This window comes from Symphalangus syndactylus, chromosome 7, assembly GCF_028878055.3.
Source record: "Symphalangus syndactylus isolate Jambi chromosome 7, NHGRI_mSymSyn1-v2.1_pri, whole genome shotgun sequence".
In the NCBI taxonomy this organism is placed as follows: domain Eukaryota; kingdom Metazoa; phylum Chordata; class Mammalia; order Primates; family Hylobatidae; genus Symphalangus; species Symphalangus syndactylus.
The window spans coordinates 15,039,022-15,053,644 of NC_072429.2; the positions used below are offsets into that span (position 1 = coordinate 15,039,022).

The 14,623-nt window shown below is 46.6% G+C and overlaps 1 long non-coding RNA gene across 1 annotated transcript in view; it reads left to right on the forward strand.

Moving 5' to 3' along the window:
• The first annotated feature begins 11,256 nt into the window (after window positions 1-11,256).
• The window catches only part of LOC129485683 (uncharacterized), a 37,104-nt gene continuing 33,737 nt past the window's right edge, over window positions 11,257-14,623 (forward strand). The window contains exon 1 of the long non-coding RNA XR_008658766.2: window positions 11,257-11,342. This is a non-coding gene — a long non-coding RNA (uncharacterized lncRNA). The remainder of the gene's footprint in view (window positions 11,343-14,623) is intronic.

Genomic DNA, 14,623 nt, shown 5'->3' on the forward strand with positions numbered 1-14,623 from the left:
TGCAGCCCAAGGTGGAAACCTAAACCTACTCTTGTTAGCTGGGAAACTCTGAAATGCTGCCCCATCCAAGCCACGTCATGCTCTGCAGTGGAGAAGGTCTACGCAGGAGACGCAGAGGTGCTCAGAGGATGGTTTCAATTTTCAAGCCGTGGTCTGACCATTCATGTTTTTGAAAATTAAAAATTAAATCTTGGCCCTGAACCGAGAGCGAAGAAGCAGTATTCTGCTCTTGGAGCCCTGCCTGCTCACCCTCGTGAATTGGGGGTTCTATATCGTGAGGGAAATGGCAATTTCAGCTGCCAAAGAGTAGATCACACTCCCTGCAGCCCTCGAACCCAAGAGTTATTGCTGTGGGTAGAGAGCTGGGCGGCTCTGCCCCAGCGATGATGAATTGGGAAAGACCTTGACATTTCAGGGTCTTCCAGAAACACTATCCAGGCGCAGGAAGGAGCTGTGTGCTTGAGGAGGGTTTGCCAGGGGACAATGAGTTCAGGATTCTGAGGACAAAGCTTATTCAGATGAGAGCTGTGGGAGTGGCCAGGGTGCTACTGGGAAGTGTGGGTTGCTGAGATACTCTCCCACGGGAACCTCCGGGTCTTCCTTGCCCTTTCTTCTTCCTGTCCCTGACCGCTTCATGGGAAGCCCGACATTTGTTTCTGAATAGCTCTTACCTCTGTTCTCCCGTCAGCACGCTCAGTCCTTGTCCTGCCTGGATGGCTGTCATTGCCCCTTTGTGGGACCCCCTGCCTCTGTCTTGCCCACTCCACAATGGTCAACCCCACCACACTTGGAGGTGCAAAACCCTCAGGGGTCCCTACTGTGTAAGCCTGACACACTGAAGGACTTGACTGTGGCTGCACTCTCCAGCTTTGTCTTCTGCCACCTGTTCCCCTGATCCAGTCATGCCAAGCCACAGAGGCTCCCCAAATACGCCACGATCTTTCCCACCTCTAGGCCTTTGCATCTTCCACTCCTCTGCTGGGGACACCCTGCCTCCTTTGTCGCTCCCCCTCCCACCCCGCCCACTTCACCAAATTGAAGCTCCCTGGGAGCAGGAACCAGTAGACCTGGGTTCTGTGTCCCAGCTTTCCATGTTTGTCAAATTAAAATGAAATGAACATAAATTTGCATGTGCATCTCAGGACTCCAGTTCAGCTCTCATGGAGTTTGAAGCCCAGAAACAGAAGATGAAGAGGTGGAAAATTCTTTCATTAGAGCTCCTCTCTGAAACCAGAATCGGATTGATTTTCCTGTTGTTCAGTAAGTACTTCTTGAGCACATACTGTGTTCCAGGTTCAGTGTGGGGCTCTGGGCTAGATACTGTGTTGTTGGATACTATTATATAGGTGCATAGAGACACAGCTTCCCAGAGGGCAAAAGCGAAAAGGGAGAATCACAAGTCAGTGAGCCATTAGATGTGCGAATGAATAAATGTTGCAAACTGCCTAGGGGCACCAGTTGGAAAAACCAGGAGCAACAAGTAGAGGATTGGGGATGCCTTGGAAGATGTGGTCAGAGGTTTCTGGGAAAGGGAGGCATTTTTTTTTTTTTTTTTTGAGATGGAGTCTCACTATGTTGCCCAGGCTGGAGTGCAATGGTGTGATCTCGGCTCACTGCAACTTCCGCCTCCCAGGTTCAAGTGATTCTCCTGTCTCAGCCTCCTGAGTAGCTGGGATTACAGGCGGCCATGACCACGCCTGGCTAATTTTTGTGTTTTTAGTAGAGACGGGGTTTCACCATGTTGGCCAGGCCGGTCTCGATCTCCTGACCTCAGGTGTTCCTCTCGCCTCGACCTCTCAAAGTGCTGGGATTACAGGCATGAGCCACCGTGCCCGGCCTGTTATGATTCTTATTAACCACCAGGCCTCAGATGTCTGGAAACTGCCCATCAGCTGCCAGCAGAGAGTAATGTGTATAAAGGCCACCAGCCTCAAAGCCCTTTTTAGGGAAACATCTACATCATTTTGACATGTGTCCCAGGTGAATCTGGTTTGGTCTACTCAGCAGCTGGTTCCCCAGGGAAAATTCTCCCTGAGACTTTATTGGGTACAGGGACAGGTAGGCATGACTGTTTATCCCTTCCTTCCCTCGAGTGTTTCCACCCAGGGAAGCGTAGGTGCCGTAATGGAAATCTGAGGTTTATATTCTCATTAAACATGATGAGCAACCCGATCCTATTGGTGTACAACCTCGTTTCATCTAGCTATCAAGCTCCGGGCCTTAACAAAATCAAAACATTAAAATAAATAAATAAAAATCTGTTTAAAAGCACTTTTACTATTTGTTTTCCAACAGCAGTTTCTCTCCGATTTAAAATCATATGATTTGAGTGAAATATGACCCATATGTCTCTGATTCATTTGCTGATTAGCTAATTTACGACTGTAAAAATGGCTTTGAAATGACAAAGTTTCACACAAAATCTCAGCACCATGATTCTTCACACTTGGACATCAAATAGCTCTTGTGAAATATTCTGTGAAGTGACTGAGGGGCTTATCGGGTTAAAATTTTGTTTTCTTCTGAATTCATCATGGCTGCTGCTGTTTCTTTTTCTCCTCTTCTTCCTACTTCTTTTCTTCCCCATTTTCTTCCTTTTCTTCTTTTATTTTTAAAAAGAATTCAGTAGAACTTGGGTCTTGAAAACCTACTTGACGTTTAGACTCAGCATGGTGAATGAAATTGCTCGTAAACTCATCCAAACAAGTGCATGTTCCCATCGTACCAAGCACTGGTTTCCTAGAAAACTGGGTACGCTTACCCAGTAGGGCAAACAGGAGGAGGTGGGCTTCAGTGGCTGGCAAGGTGGGAAGGGCATTCTGAGCATGTTCAGCTTGGCATGTTCAGGCTGAAATTAAAAAAAAAAAAAAAGATACCCTAAGATTTCAACACTGGGAATTAATCGGTCTAGGGATGTCTTTTTGGGGGGTATTTGAAGAGAAAAAAAAAAGCCTAGGGAAATTGGTTGAATGCTTTTAAGAGAAAATGTGTTTGTTCAAAAGTTAAAAGTTAAGGGATCCAAGGTCGAGGGTAGATTTTTGTCTCCCTGTTTATTTTTATCCTGGATTTTTCCCTCTCCCCACATCTGATTCTTTGCCAAGTGCCATGGAATTTTCTCTCCCTGAGCCCTCTCCTTGTGTTCTCCATCTCCCCCAAAGCAGCGTTTCTCTACATCTTCTAGGACCTGAACCATCAAACTCACCTCTTCCCACTGGTCTCCTGTCCCCACCCTCCACTGCACCCCAGGGGGAGCTTTCTAGGGTGGAGATTAGAGTATGTTCCTCTGATGCTGAAGATTGGTTCGCAGTAACGGTCTGTGTCTCTGAACACTTCCTCTATGTCGTCTCTGTGCTTGTCATGGCTTTGCCTCAGTTTGCCCTCACCTCCATTCTGTGAAGTTGTCCTCTATCCTTCCTGTTTTGCAGATGGGGAAGCTGAGAATCAGATAGACTGAGTCACTCAGACAGGCAGGGTCAGGCCAGGGGATCCAGTCCAGAGCCCCTGCCCTGGGCCTGAGGTGCTACCTCCCTAGGGTACCTGCAGGAGCAACTCCAAATGCCTGCGTGGTCCACAGGCCTGAAGACCCTCACTGGGCCCCTCTCTGCCACACCTCACTCTCCTCTCCCACACCCACCATCGCCTCCAGCTATGCCAAACTATGAGTTCACACGTCCACGCCCGGGCACAGGCTGTTCCCTCGGGTAGGAAACACCCTCTCCTCTCAGCCCCAGCTCTGCCCAGCATGCTCTGTTCGTTCTCAGGACTAAGCTCCAGGGCTCCTCTTCCGGGAAGCCTCCCTCACCTGTGCAATGCCACTGTCTTTGCCCACTTGGCATCCTGCTTCCCCTTCTCCCAGTGACAGTGTCCTGATTTGCATGGGGCTGGCTCCCTTCAATTTCAGGACTGAGCAGAGGACCCAGACCTGACCAATAGTCGATCAATGATTCCACCTTTATGGAGACTACAATGAGTGATTGAGAGAGTGGCACGTGACCTGAGCAAATTCACCAACACTGGAACCTGGGAATTTGGCTGAAATTAAAAGTAAACAGGGGCTGTCCTTTCAGAGGGGTTGCTAACCATGTTGACCTTGGAGGGTGCCTCTGGTGGACAACTTGCCTGTCAGAGAGTGGCGTCGTCTTCAGAACAATGTCAGTGTGGCTGAAAGCACAGCTGAAGCAGGGGAGAGACTCCTGTTGACGTTCTTGAGTTCCTGGATAAAGCCATGCTTGAAGCCAGTTGCCCTGAACTTTTCAGAAACACGAGCCAATCAATCTCTGCCCCACCCCTGCCTTTTTCCTTCCCTAGACCAAGTTGAGTTGGAGTCCTGTCACTTGCCATCAGGAGTCATGAAAAACACACCATCCAAGTTCACACCTCCCTCCTCTGTGCCACCTCAGGACCTAGTGTCTCTTCTATCATTTCTGGTATTCCCACCTCATTGCAATTTGTTCACTCATCGAACTCTGCCACTGGATCCCAAGCTTCTTGAGAACAAGGACAGTGACTTCTTTATCTCTGTTGTCTCGGCCAGGCTAAGAAGCAGCAAGTTGGCATTAAAGTCATGGACATTGAAGTCAATCATACCTGGGTTCAAATCCTGGCACTGCCTCTTGCTGACTGTGAAGTCTCAGCCAAGTTCCTCACTCTACCTCCTTGAGTCTCAATTTCCTGAACGCTCATTATAAAGGGGCATTATTAAGAATGAATGAGGTCATTTCCACTGCCTTAGCTCAGTGCCTGGCCTCTATGAGGCATTTCATAAGGGGTAACTGTGGTTATTACTGCACATTGGTCCCGTGGAGTCAGTCCTATGGGAATCACAGATCATGGCATGGCAGACAGGGGTGGGGACGGTTCACACACAAGCATAGCCACAGTTACCCGAAGTGGTAGCAGCGTTGTTCATACTTGGAGACTCAGGGTTGGGAGGAGTTTAGGAGTGTGGGAGGAAGTGGGCAGCTCCTCTCAGCCCTGCCCCTGAGGCCATGGCAGTTCTCAGGGAGGGAGTGGGCATGGGTGTGTGGGCAGAGGAGGAAAATCCACCCTCCCAAGGTTTCTCCCCATCACCAGCCCCCATGCCCTCACTCGAGACTCAGAGCTGGAGTTCTTTGCTCTGGGTAGAAGTGCATTGTTAGGAGCTCAGGCATTGGAGTCAGGCAGTCCTGAGTTATGACCTTGGCTCCCCACCTTCCTAGCTGTGTGTCTCTAGGCAAGATACCTACCATCCCTGAGCCTCTCTTTCCTCATATTCAAAATGAGCTTTTTAGAAGAAAAATGAGATCATGTAATTTAAGCTTTTAGACCAGTGCCAACAAATGGGAACTATTATTTTTAAGGATTAAAATAAAATCCATGAGGGATTTCAACTCCCTGCTGCCCTGGCACTGAGCTGGTTATCTGGAGGCAGCAGGGCCTTGGACTCCAGGTTGGACACACTCAGCCCTCCCTCCAGGACACTGTGGTGGCTGAGGGTATGCAAGAAGTGGTCTCACTGCCTGCCTTGGAACTTTCACTTACCCTGCAAGTTACACAAATTCCTCATGCCTCAGTTGCCTCAGTTATAAAACGGAGATAAAAACAGCTTCTACCTCATTGGGAGTTTTGAGGATGAAATGACCTAATGCATGCAATATACTTAGAACTGTGCCTAACACACGGCAAGTGCTTAATAAACATTAGCTATTAGTCATTTCTGGAGTAATTTAGTGACTGCTCATTGCATTAAGAGACCTCCATCTCATAAGAAATGGAGGAAAATGTGCTTGTCCTCAGTAAACGTAGACTCTAAATTGGGGCCATAGTGATAAATAACAATAATGATAGTGATGATAGTTACTGAGTTTTAAAGTGGAAGTGATTGACTTACTTTGATTTGGGGAGGAAAAAAAGTCAAGGGAAGGTACCACGAGCTCCTGGAGCCACGGAACATGTGGACCCAGCGCTTGAGAGAGCGCCCCCAGTGGGCGTGCAGAGATGGGCCCTCAGGGTACCACGTTCGCAGCCGGCCACAGGGGCGGGGCTGGGCGGGGTGGGGCTGAGGCTCAGTAGTGATTGGTCCAGGGATGGGCACGTGACCCACTCAGGTCCCTTTGCTGAGATTTTTGTTACTGGAGTTGGCGGAAAGAGCTGTCTTTTCCTCTCTTGTGTCAGCTCTGTGAGACGACACGCAGGCTGGAGTTGCATGGGCCGCATCCAGCTTCGTGGGGTGAGCTGACCCGAGGGGATGAAGCCAAGATAACACAGAGCCTAGAGATGAGAAGGAAAGAGGGTGTAGAGAAGAGAGAAATGGGAAGTGGGCTAGGGAGGGTGAGAGGAGGAAGACAGAGAAGGAGACTGGGAGAAAAAACGGACTCCCAGTTCCTGGGTGCTGTGGCGCCTGCTGCCAGCATCACTCCTTTCTGTGGTTCCATGAGCTAATGAATTTGCTGAGCTGCTTGAGGTACCATGTTTCATAGCGTCTAACATGCCATATTTTGTAAGATGCACTATTATTGAATGTGCCAATTAACTCTCAGTGGATTGCAAAGCACAATGTTAAAACGTGGAACTTAAGGCAAAGGGGCTGCCCTTGAAGAGATGAATATGGTGGTTCAAACTGGGCTTCTGTTTCTCAAAGAAGAAAAATTCCAGTTCGTTCATGTGCTCTTCCGCCCCACTCTGGAAACACGCCCTGACACAGAAGTCCTGCAGTGTTTTCATCTCTTATAGAAGAGGTCTTTGGAAGGAGAAGGGGGCAGCAAAGCCCATTCACCTGTGGAAATAGAGGAATAAGGTACAGAAATGCTCCTTCTTTTAAGCAGCAAAGGTGCAAACTCTGGGCTGGGGCAGATAGTCGAGAGTCCTCCAGAAGCACCTCCTATGCACCAGGGACACTTATTCTTCACATCAACCTTTGAGAGAGCTTTGGCTGCCACTGTTTTACAGCAGAGGAAAGCAAGGGCTGCTTCAGTTAACCTACCTGACCAAGGCCAAGCAATAAAGGCATCACAGAGCCAAGATTCCAACCCTTCCCAACTGGCGAAATCCTTCCCCCTGTAGAACTTGGCTGTCTCCTCGCGTTTGGTCCTAATTAGCCCTAAAATTGTCAAACAAGACACACTCCGGTGAGAAGCGAGAGCGAAAGCATTATAGCTCAACGCTGTCTCTCAGTGACTAAAAATAATGTTCAGCTTCTGTTGTTGTTAGAAATTCAGGAGAAAAACAAAGGGCCACATTCCCAGCTGCTGATCTCTCCCTGTGGCCATTCTATTTTCATCTGAACATCTCCAGGTATGAATAGAGGCTTCAAGGTGCTGCGGGGCAGGCCTGGGATCCAGGCCTGGACTATCATTGGCTCAAGGTATAACTATGGGCAGGCCACTTCCCTCCTGTGGGCCTCAGTGCCGCCATCTGTAATATGCCAGGAGCCAGGCCTGGACTAGCTCACCTTTAAGGCTCTTCCAAGTCAAATATGAACTTTAGTTGGTAACTTCACTTAAGCATTTTATAGCTTGTAAAGATCTCACTTGGTCCTCTGATGAGGCAGTTCTCAACCTATTTTCTGTTGGTACACACATAATGAGGTTGTCATACCTGGTATTCTCCACAATTCCACTGGCTAGCTGTAGTTTCACAATTTCCATGCCACTCAGGAGAACATATTAGAATGCAAATGAGGAGGGATGACATTGTCATAAGGCTAACCTTGGATATGCTCTAAGTTATGTCATTTTAACCCAAATCATTTGAAATATCAGTGCTTTGTTTTAAGCCTATAATTACGTTGCCAGGCTTTTCCAAACTGCTTCTGACCCACAAGTTTGTCTAGACACTGGATCAAAGCCACGGCTGTAATGAGCTCAAAAGGAGACAGCACAGGCTTCACATCTGTGTAAGGAGCTATAGTAAATGGTATTTTAATAGCTGGTGTCCAGATTCCTTCTAGGAAAGGAATTGTGTTTTACTGTGAACTGAATTGAGGTGGGGGAGGGTGGGGGGCAGTGATCCTGAGGGCCCTGGGAGTCAGGGCTTCCAGGAGGAGAGCTGGGTTGCCCCCACACAATAGAGACAGAAGACGTGGAGTCCCCAGACATAACCCAGGAGGGAAGAGGTAAAGGGGAGAGGAGCCAGGCAGTGAATGGAAGGCTGTGCTGTGTTGGATGTCTCCCTGCTCTATGATTCTCAAACATTTAGATACTCCCAAGTCCCTGGTGAGGTGTGTGTGTGTGTGTGTGTGTGTGTGTATCCAGTGAATGAGGCCATCAGCCCACATACGTATACCCATAGTGCAGGAACCAAGAAGCATGGCTAATGATGGGACCTCAAACCTCTGCAAATTTGCAGAAGTCTTGGAAGTTCTTGTCTGCTCCAGTCATTCCCTGTTTTTCGTGACTTTGCATACTACATATGTTGGCTCTCCATTTATGCATTTATCCATGGGATTGGGGGTATCAGGCCATCCTAGTTAGACCTGAAGTGCTGTCAAAGCCCCATCCAACATCTGGGTTTTCACCCACTTTACAGATGAGGAGCCAAGAGAGTTTGCCAAATTGGACAAAACTGGCTCATCCCTTCCACTGGACCCTGATTAGGCACTTGTTCTCTGTGGTTCCTGCTCCCAGTTTCTCCTGTTTTAAATTCTGACTTATTCATCAGCTTAGTAAATCCCCTCGATGACCCTAGCTTCTGCCCTTCCCTAACTCTGATTTACTTAGATTTTTTATTGTGAAATGATTTCAGATTTCCAAAAGCATTATTAAGATAGTACTAAGAGTTCCCATATATCCTTTACCCAATTTCCCTAATTTTAACATCTTCCATAATATTTGTCTAAACTAAGAAAACTGATATGATACCATTGACTAAACTACTCATAGACTTTGCCTGAATTTCATCAGCTTTTCCCTAATATCCTCTGTTTCAGAATGCACTCCAGGGCACCATGTTGGATTTAGTTGTTAAACCTCCTTAGTCTCCTCCAATCTGTGCCAGTTCCTCAGTCATTCCTTGTTTTTCATGACTTGGCATACTATATATGTTGGCTCTCCATTTATGCATTTATCTACTAGTCAAATGGATCCATCAACTCATCCACGAGGTGGCTGGCCATGTGTGGGCACTGGGAGCTCAGAAATGGCACTGGGAGCTCAGAAATGAATCAGGTGAGATCCCTGACTTCAAGGATTTAACAGTCAAAGAGACTAGCCAGAAACTAGCATGAAATCAGATTAATAAAAGCTATGACAGAGGAAAGCACAAGGCAGAAGAGCTGACCCCATGAGTACAAATGGAAGGGCTGGAGCCCAGGGCCAAAGCACAGAGCACCCTTTGTCAAACTTTGCACTGAGGTAGAGGAATGATCCTCCCTCAAGGAGCCCCTGCAATGACATAGGGATCTTGATTCATAGGGCATCATTGCGGAGTGGGCAGACAACATCGTCCCACGGCACAGCAGCATGCTTCAACAGAGATGCACGTGCTCCATCTGTGACAGACAGGTATTGTAGTTGAATTGTGCCTGCTCCCCAAAATATGTTGAAGACTTAACCCCTGGTACCTGTGAATGTGATCTGATTTGGAAACAGGGTAATGAAATTAAGATGAAGTAATACTGAATTAGGATGGGCCCTGATTCAATGACAGGTGTCCTTATAAGATGAGAGAAATTTGGACCCAGACATGCAGGGAAAATGCCATGCGACCCCGGATTGAAGCAGAGATTGAAGTGATGCATCAACAAGCCAAGGAGCGTCAAGGATTGAGGGTAACCACCGGAAGCTGGAAGGAGTAAGAGGGGATCCTTCCCTAGAGTCTTCAGAGAGAGTGTGGCCCTGCCAATCCTTTGACTTAAGATTCCAGCTTCCAGAACTGTGAGATAATAGATTTTTGTTGTTCCAGGCCACTCTGTTTACAGTAATTAGCTATGGTAGCACTAAGAAACTAATACAGTAGCTTCTAGAATGGCTCCCAGTGGCCCCCACATCTTGGTATCCATGCCCATGTATAATCCCCTCCCACTGAGCACTGCTGAGGAAGAGAATATGGTGAAAGTGATGAATGTCACTTTCAAGATTAGGCTATAAAAGACAGTGACTTCTGGAGTTCTCATTCTCTCTTTGCCTCTCTCTCTTCTGTCTCTCTCTCTCTTTCAGAGGCCTCCTCTCTCTCTCTCTGGGTCTTCTTCCTGGCTTGCTCTGATGAAGCAAGTTGCCACGCTGTGAACTGCCCTATGGAGATACCCACGTGATAAAGAACTGCGGTGGCTGCAGTCACCAGCTAGTGATTTGCTGAGACCCTCTGTCCAGTGCCCATGAGGAACTGAATCCTGCCAACACCACATCAGTGAGCTTGGAAGCCGACTCTTCCCCAGCGAATCCTTTAGATGACTGAAGCCTTGGCCAACACCTTGATTACCACCTTGTAGAGACATTGAGCCAGAGAATCCTGCTAAGCAATACCCAGATTCTTGATCTGCAGTAACTGTGAGATAATAAGTGTTGTTCTAAGCCACTCAGTTTTGGGGTAATTTGCTATGCAGCAATAGATAACTAGTATAGCATATAACAGAAACAGATGGAATTAACAACAGCTGATTGTAGCCAGGTAGAAACATAGGTCCATAGTTTACAAGTCTGTAGATTTTTCAAGGAAGTCTGGCTGGAAATCTGATTTTTAATGCAAAATTTCCAATTAGAGCAATATTTCTCAATCAAGGGAGATTTTGCACCCCAAGGGACACGTGGCAATATCTAGATACTTTTTTATTGTCGTGTCTGGAGGGCACTCCTGGCTTCTAGAGGCCAGAGAAGCTGCTAAGCATCCCGTATGAGACAAACATGTGGCCCAAAATGTCAATATAATGTACAAGACAGCCCCCTCCTCCCAGTATATGGTTCAAAATGTCAATAATGAGACTTTGAGAAACCTTGAATAGAAAAACACTGTTTGAACTAAACAAACAAGTCTGTTGATTACATTTGGTGGCAGTTTCCAGGTTGTAATCCCTACTATAACGCTTTTTTATCTTATTTCATGGTGTGACTTGTTTCTGATACAGTCAGACCACACAGGGGAGGAAATGGCTTTATTCTTTGTCACTATTTCCATTTAAACCTGCTCTGTTCCATTTCCCTCCCCTGCCTCTAGGTGATATCTTGGGTTTCCCAATCTCTTTCAGGCATTAGAACATATCATTATCAGCTATTAAAAACTCAGCCACATCTAATATTAAAACTGATTTTCTCATCCAATTGAAAAGTTCTTTCCTCTCCTCAGTCTAGCCTCAGCTGAGAATTCTTCAGATCAGCCCTTAAGAAGAGAGATGTATCAGAATTCAATGAGGAAGACAGAAATCATGCCAGGTATTTCCAACAAAGGGGGCTGAATACAGGAAATTGATTAAATGGGTGTTAGAAGATGGGGAAGCAAAAAGGGGGAAGGCACAGCAACACAGAGATCAATAACTGCAGGAAGCAGCTGCCACCCCTAGGGCCATGGAGTGGGGAGAGAGAAGGTGTTGTTATTAAATTCTACAAGCTTGGAAGAATTGTTGTCATCTTCAGAGCTGGGGCCACTGGGGAGGAGCTGGTGCTCAGAAGCTGGGAGCTTGGAAGAGATGCAACCACCTGCAGAGACACTGCCAGAAGAAGGAAAGAGAGAGACAGAGAACAAACAATGCTTTGTTCACTCCTCTGGCCCCTCCTCCTACCATCAGATCTCGTACTAGGGCCTCTTATTGACAGAATGTAAAAGGAAGTCAATTCGGAAAGCATCTTTTAATGCTAAGAATTTTAGCCTATAGACTCCCAGACCCCATTTTGCAGGGCAAACGCTAGAAGGTAGGTATGGAGCCAAGAGACAATGGTAGATATCACGCGAGCATGGCTGTTCTTTCATGACCCCATGGCCCTTGCCCCTCCATACCTCCTCCACTCCCTATGTTTGTTGTGGCTCCTTCAGCACTGGGTTGCAAGGGGAGAAGCAGTAAAGAGCCCCACAGGCCAAATGCCCTGTAATGTCTGAAGTCCACTAAGTACAGGGTCCAGCCTACTTTGGTGTTGGACAATAGATGATTGGTTCTCCATACTCTGGTCAGCCATTGCACAAATGCTGCATCTCTCTTTTATAGCTTCTTCAGGGACCTCTGATGGGGACCTTGAAACTCTCATTTTTTCTCTTAAGAGACGGTACCTAGCTGGCAACATACAATGTCCCCAGCTCCTATGCTTTTGTGATGTGCACCCCACAGAGACCTCCTGCTGGGGTCCTCTTGCCCTGGCAGGCCTTTCTTTTAGGAGAGGTCCTTTCCAGAAGGCTCTAGCCTAGCTAGTCTCATGGCGTTCACTTAGCCCATGGGAAAAGTCAATGTTTCTTTGCCCCACGAAACTCTGGAAGGGCAAGTTACTCCCACAGTAGCACCCACTCTTTAATTAGTCCTCACAGGCAAACTAACCAGGCTTTTGCCTTTAGACATCTCCAGGTGAGAGTCAGGAGCCACGTCTAGGTAACTCCAGGAAAATCAGTCAAGTTTCATCAAAGATTCTTCTATCAACTTAACCCTGATGGCACCACTGGATAAACCTACAGCAAAACCCCTGAATAAAAGCAAATAGTACAGGCATAATTATTTCATATAACAAACTCCCAGGTTGGCTCAGAGGCTTAGTAAGTTTGGATTGGTGTCTCTATGAGTCTCTTTGGCCTTATCCTCATGGTGACAAGATGGTTGCAGCATCTCCAGGAATCACATCTTCATCCGCAAAGTCCAAAGTTAAAAGGAAAGGGGGTTGTGGGAGGAAAGGCCACTTTCCATCTCCCTCTGTCTTTTATCTTTCCCAGAAGGCCCTAGCACATCTTCCCTAACATCTTGGTGGCCAGAAGTAGATCACACGTTCAGTCCTAGACCAATCACTGACAAGGGGGAATAGAAAGACCAAGACTAGCTTAGACCAATCATGAGTCAACCTTTGAGGCCAGAATGAAATTGGGATACGTTTTCTGAGGAAGAAGGGGAAATGGCTGTTGGGTGGAGAACCAGCAGTATCTGCCACAGACATTTCATTTCTTCAGAAGTTTTGCACTAGGTAATTACTGCCCTAAATATTCCTTTGCATGGCCAGAGCAGTTATCTGCATCTCAGTGCCCCTGTGAGCTGCAGCCTCCCCGCTCCTAGGCCAGTCATCACAGCCCTCTGTTTTGGCAGATCACCTGGAGTGTGTAAGTTGCTGGCCAGGGTTCAAATTTTCTGGCTGTGTGCCCAGGGATAGACTATTATCAGCTGATACAGACAACCTGATTACTTCCATATTTCCCCTTTCCTACTTTTGTTTTGGTTTGTCCTTTGAAAATTTCTTGAGTGCTTGTCTAGTCTAGTCAAAGCATTCTAGTCAATCCCAATCTCAGAGTGTGCAAAACCCAACATTAACAATTTAGAATGAAACCTGAAATCAACTAACAGAATCTATTTTTCTGTTAGCCACTTCTCTGGAAATCTTGCAGTGTGCAGTTTTGATTAGTGACTGGATTAGGAAATCCCCCTGCCATCCACCAAGGGCTTCACCAGGAACTACATTTAATGAACCCCAATGATTAGATTCCCAATACGGGAATTTGTTGGTCAAATTGCAGAATAATTATTGGGCACTGTTACTTAGGATAGGTATTGTTAGCTGTTGTAATAGACAATCTCCAAATCAGTGGCTTCACCCAACAGAAGTTTGTATCTTATCACATAGTCTAATCAGGGTTTCTTGGCCAAGCAGACTTCCAAGTAGGGATTCAGTGACCCAGGCTCCTTCCATCTTGTTGTGCCTCCCTCTTCCATAGTCCTAAATCCTCTCTAATCAACCAATAGATGGAGAAGAGGATATGGAATTATGCATGGGAGGCCTTGCAGGGTGACCCCTGGAAGTGCACCCATCACTTGTCCCCACTCTCCAGTGGCCAGAGTACTCACTCACATGGCCATACCAACACAGGAGAGGCCAGGAAGGCTGACCCAGCTGTGCACCCAGCAGGAAAGCCCTCTCTGTCAAAGCAGGGGCCAGGCACTTTATAGACATTATCTTGTAAGGTAGGCGTTAAAATTCCCATTTTAAGATGAGAAAGCCGAGGCTCAGAGAGGTGAAACGTCCTGCCCAGGGTGACACAGCTCATATGTGTCAGAGGGAGAATATCTCCTATCATTTTCTGCAATTGACTTCTTACTTTTACCTTTCACCTTTAGATGTTTGGTCCCCTTGGAGTCCACCTTTGTATATACTTTAACATAGGGATCTAGTTTTAGTTTTCTCTAGTTTTCCCCAAACCATATACTAGACAACTTTTTTTCATAACACTTGATGTTATGACTTTTTTTTCCAAAAGGGTCAAACCAATTTACCTTTCTACTACCAGTGTATGCATATGCCTGTTTCACTTTGCCTTCTTTAACAGCTGACATTATTATTTAAAAAGTCAGTGCATTCGATGGTAGAAAAGTGGTAACTTCTTTCTTTGATTGCTAATGAGATTGCTTTCTCTCATTTTCTCCCCCAAATATATTCTTCCTTTGTGAATTATCTACTTGAATTCCTTATTCATTTATCTAGTAGGGTCTGAATAACTTCCTTATGGCTTCACATACATATATACATACAGATAG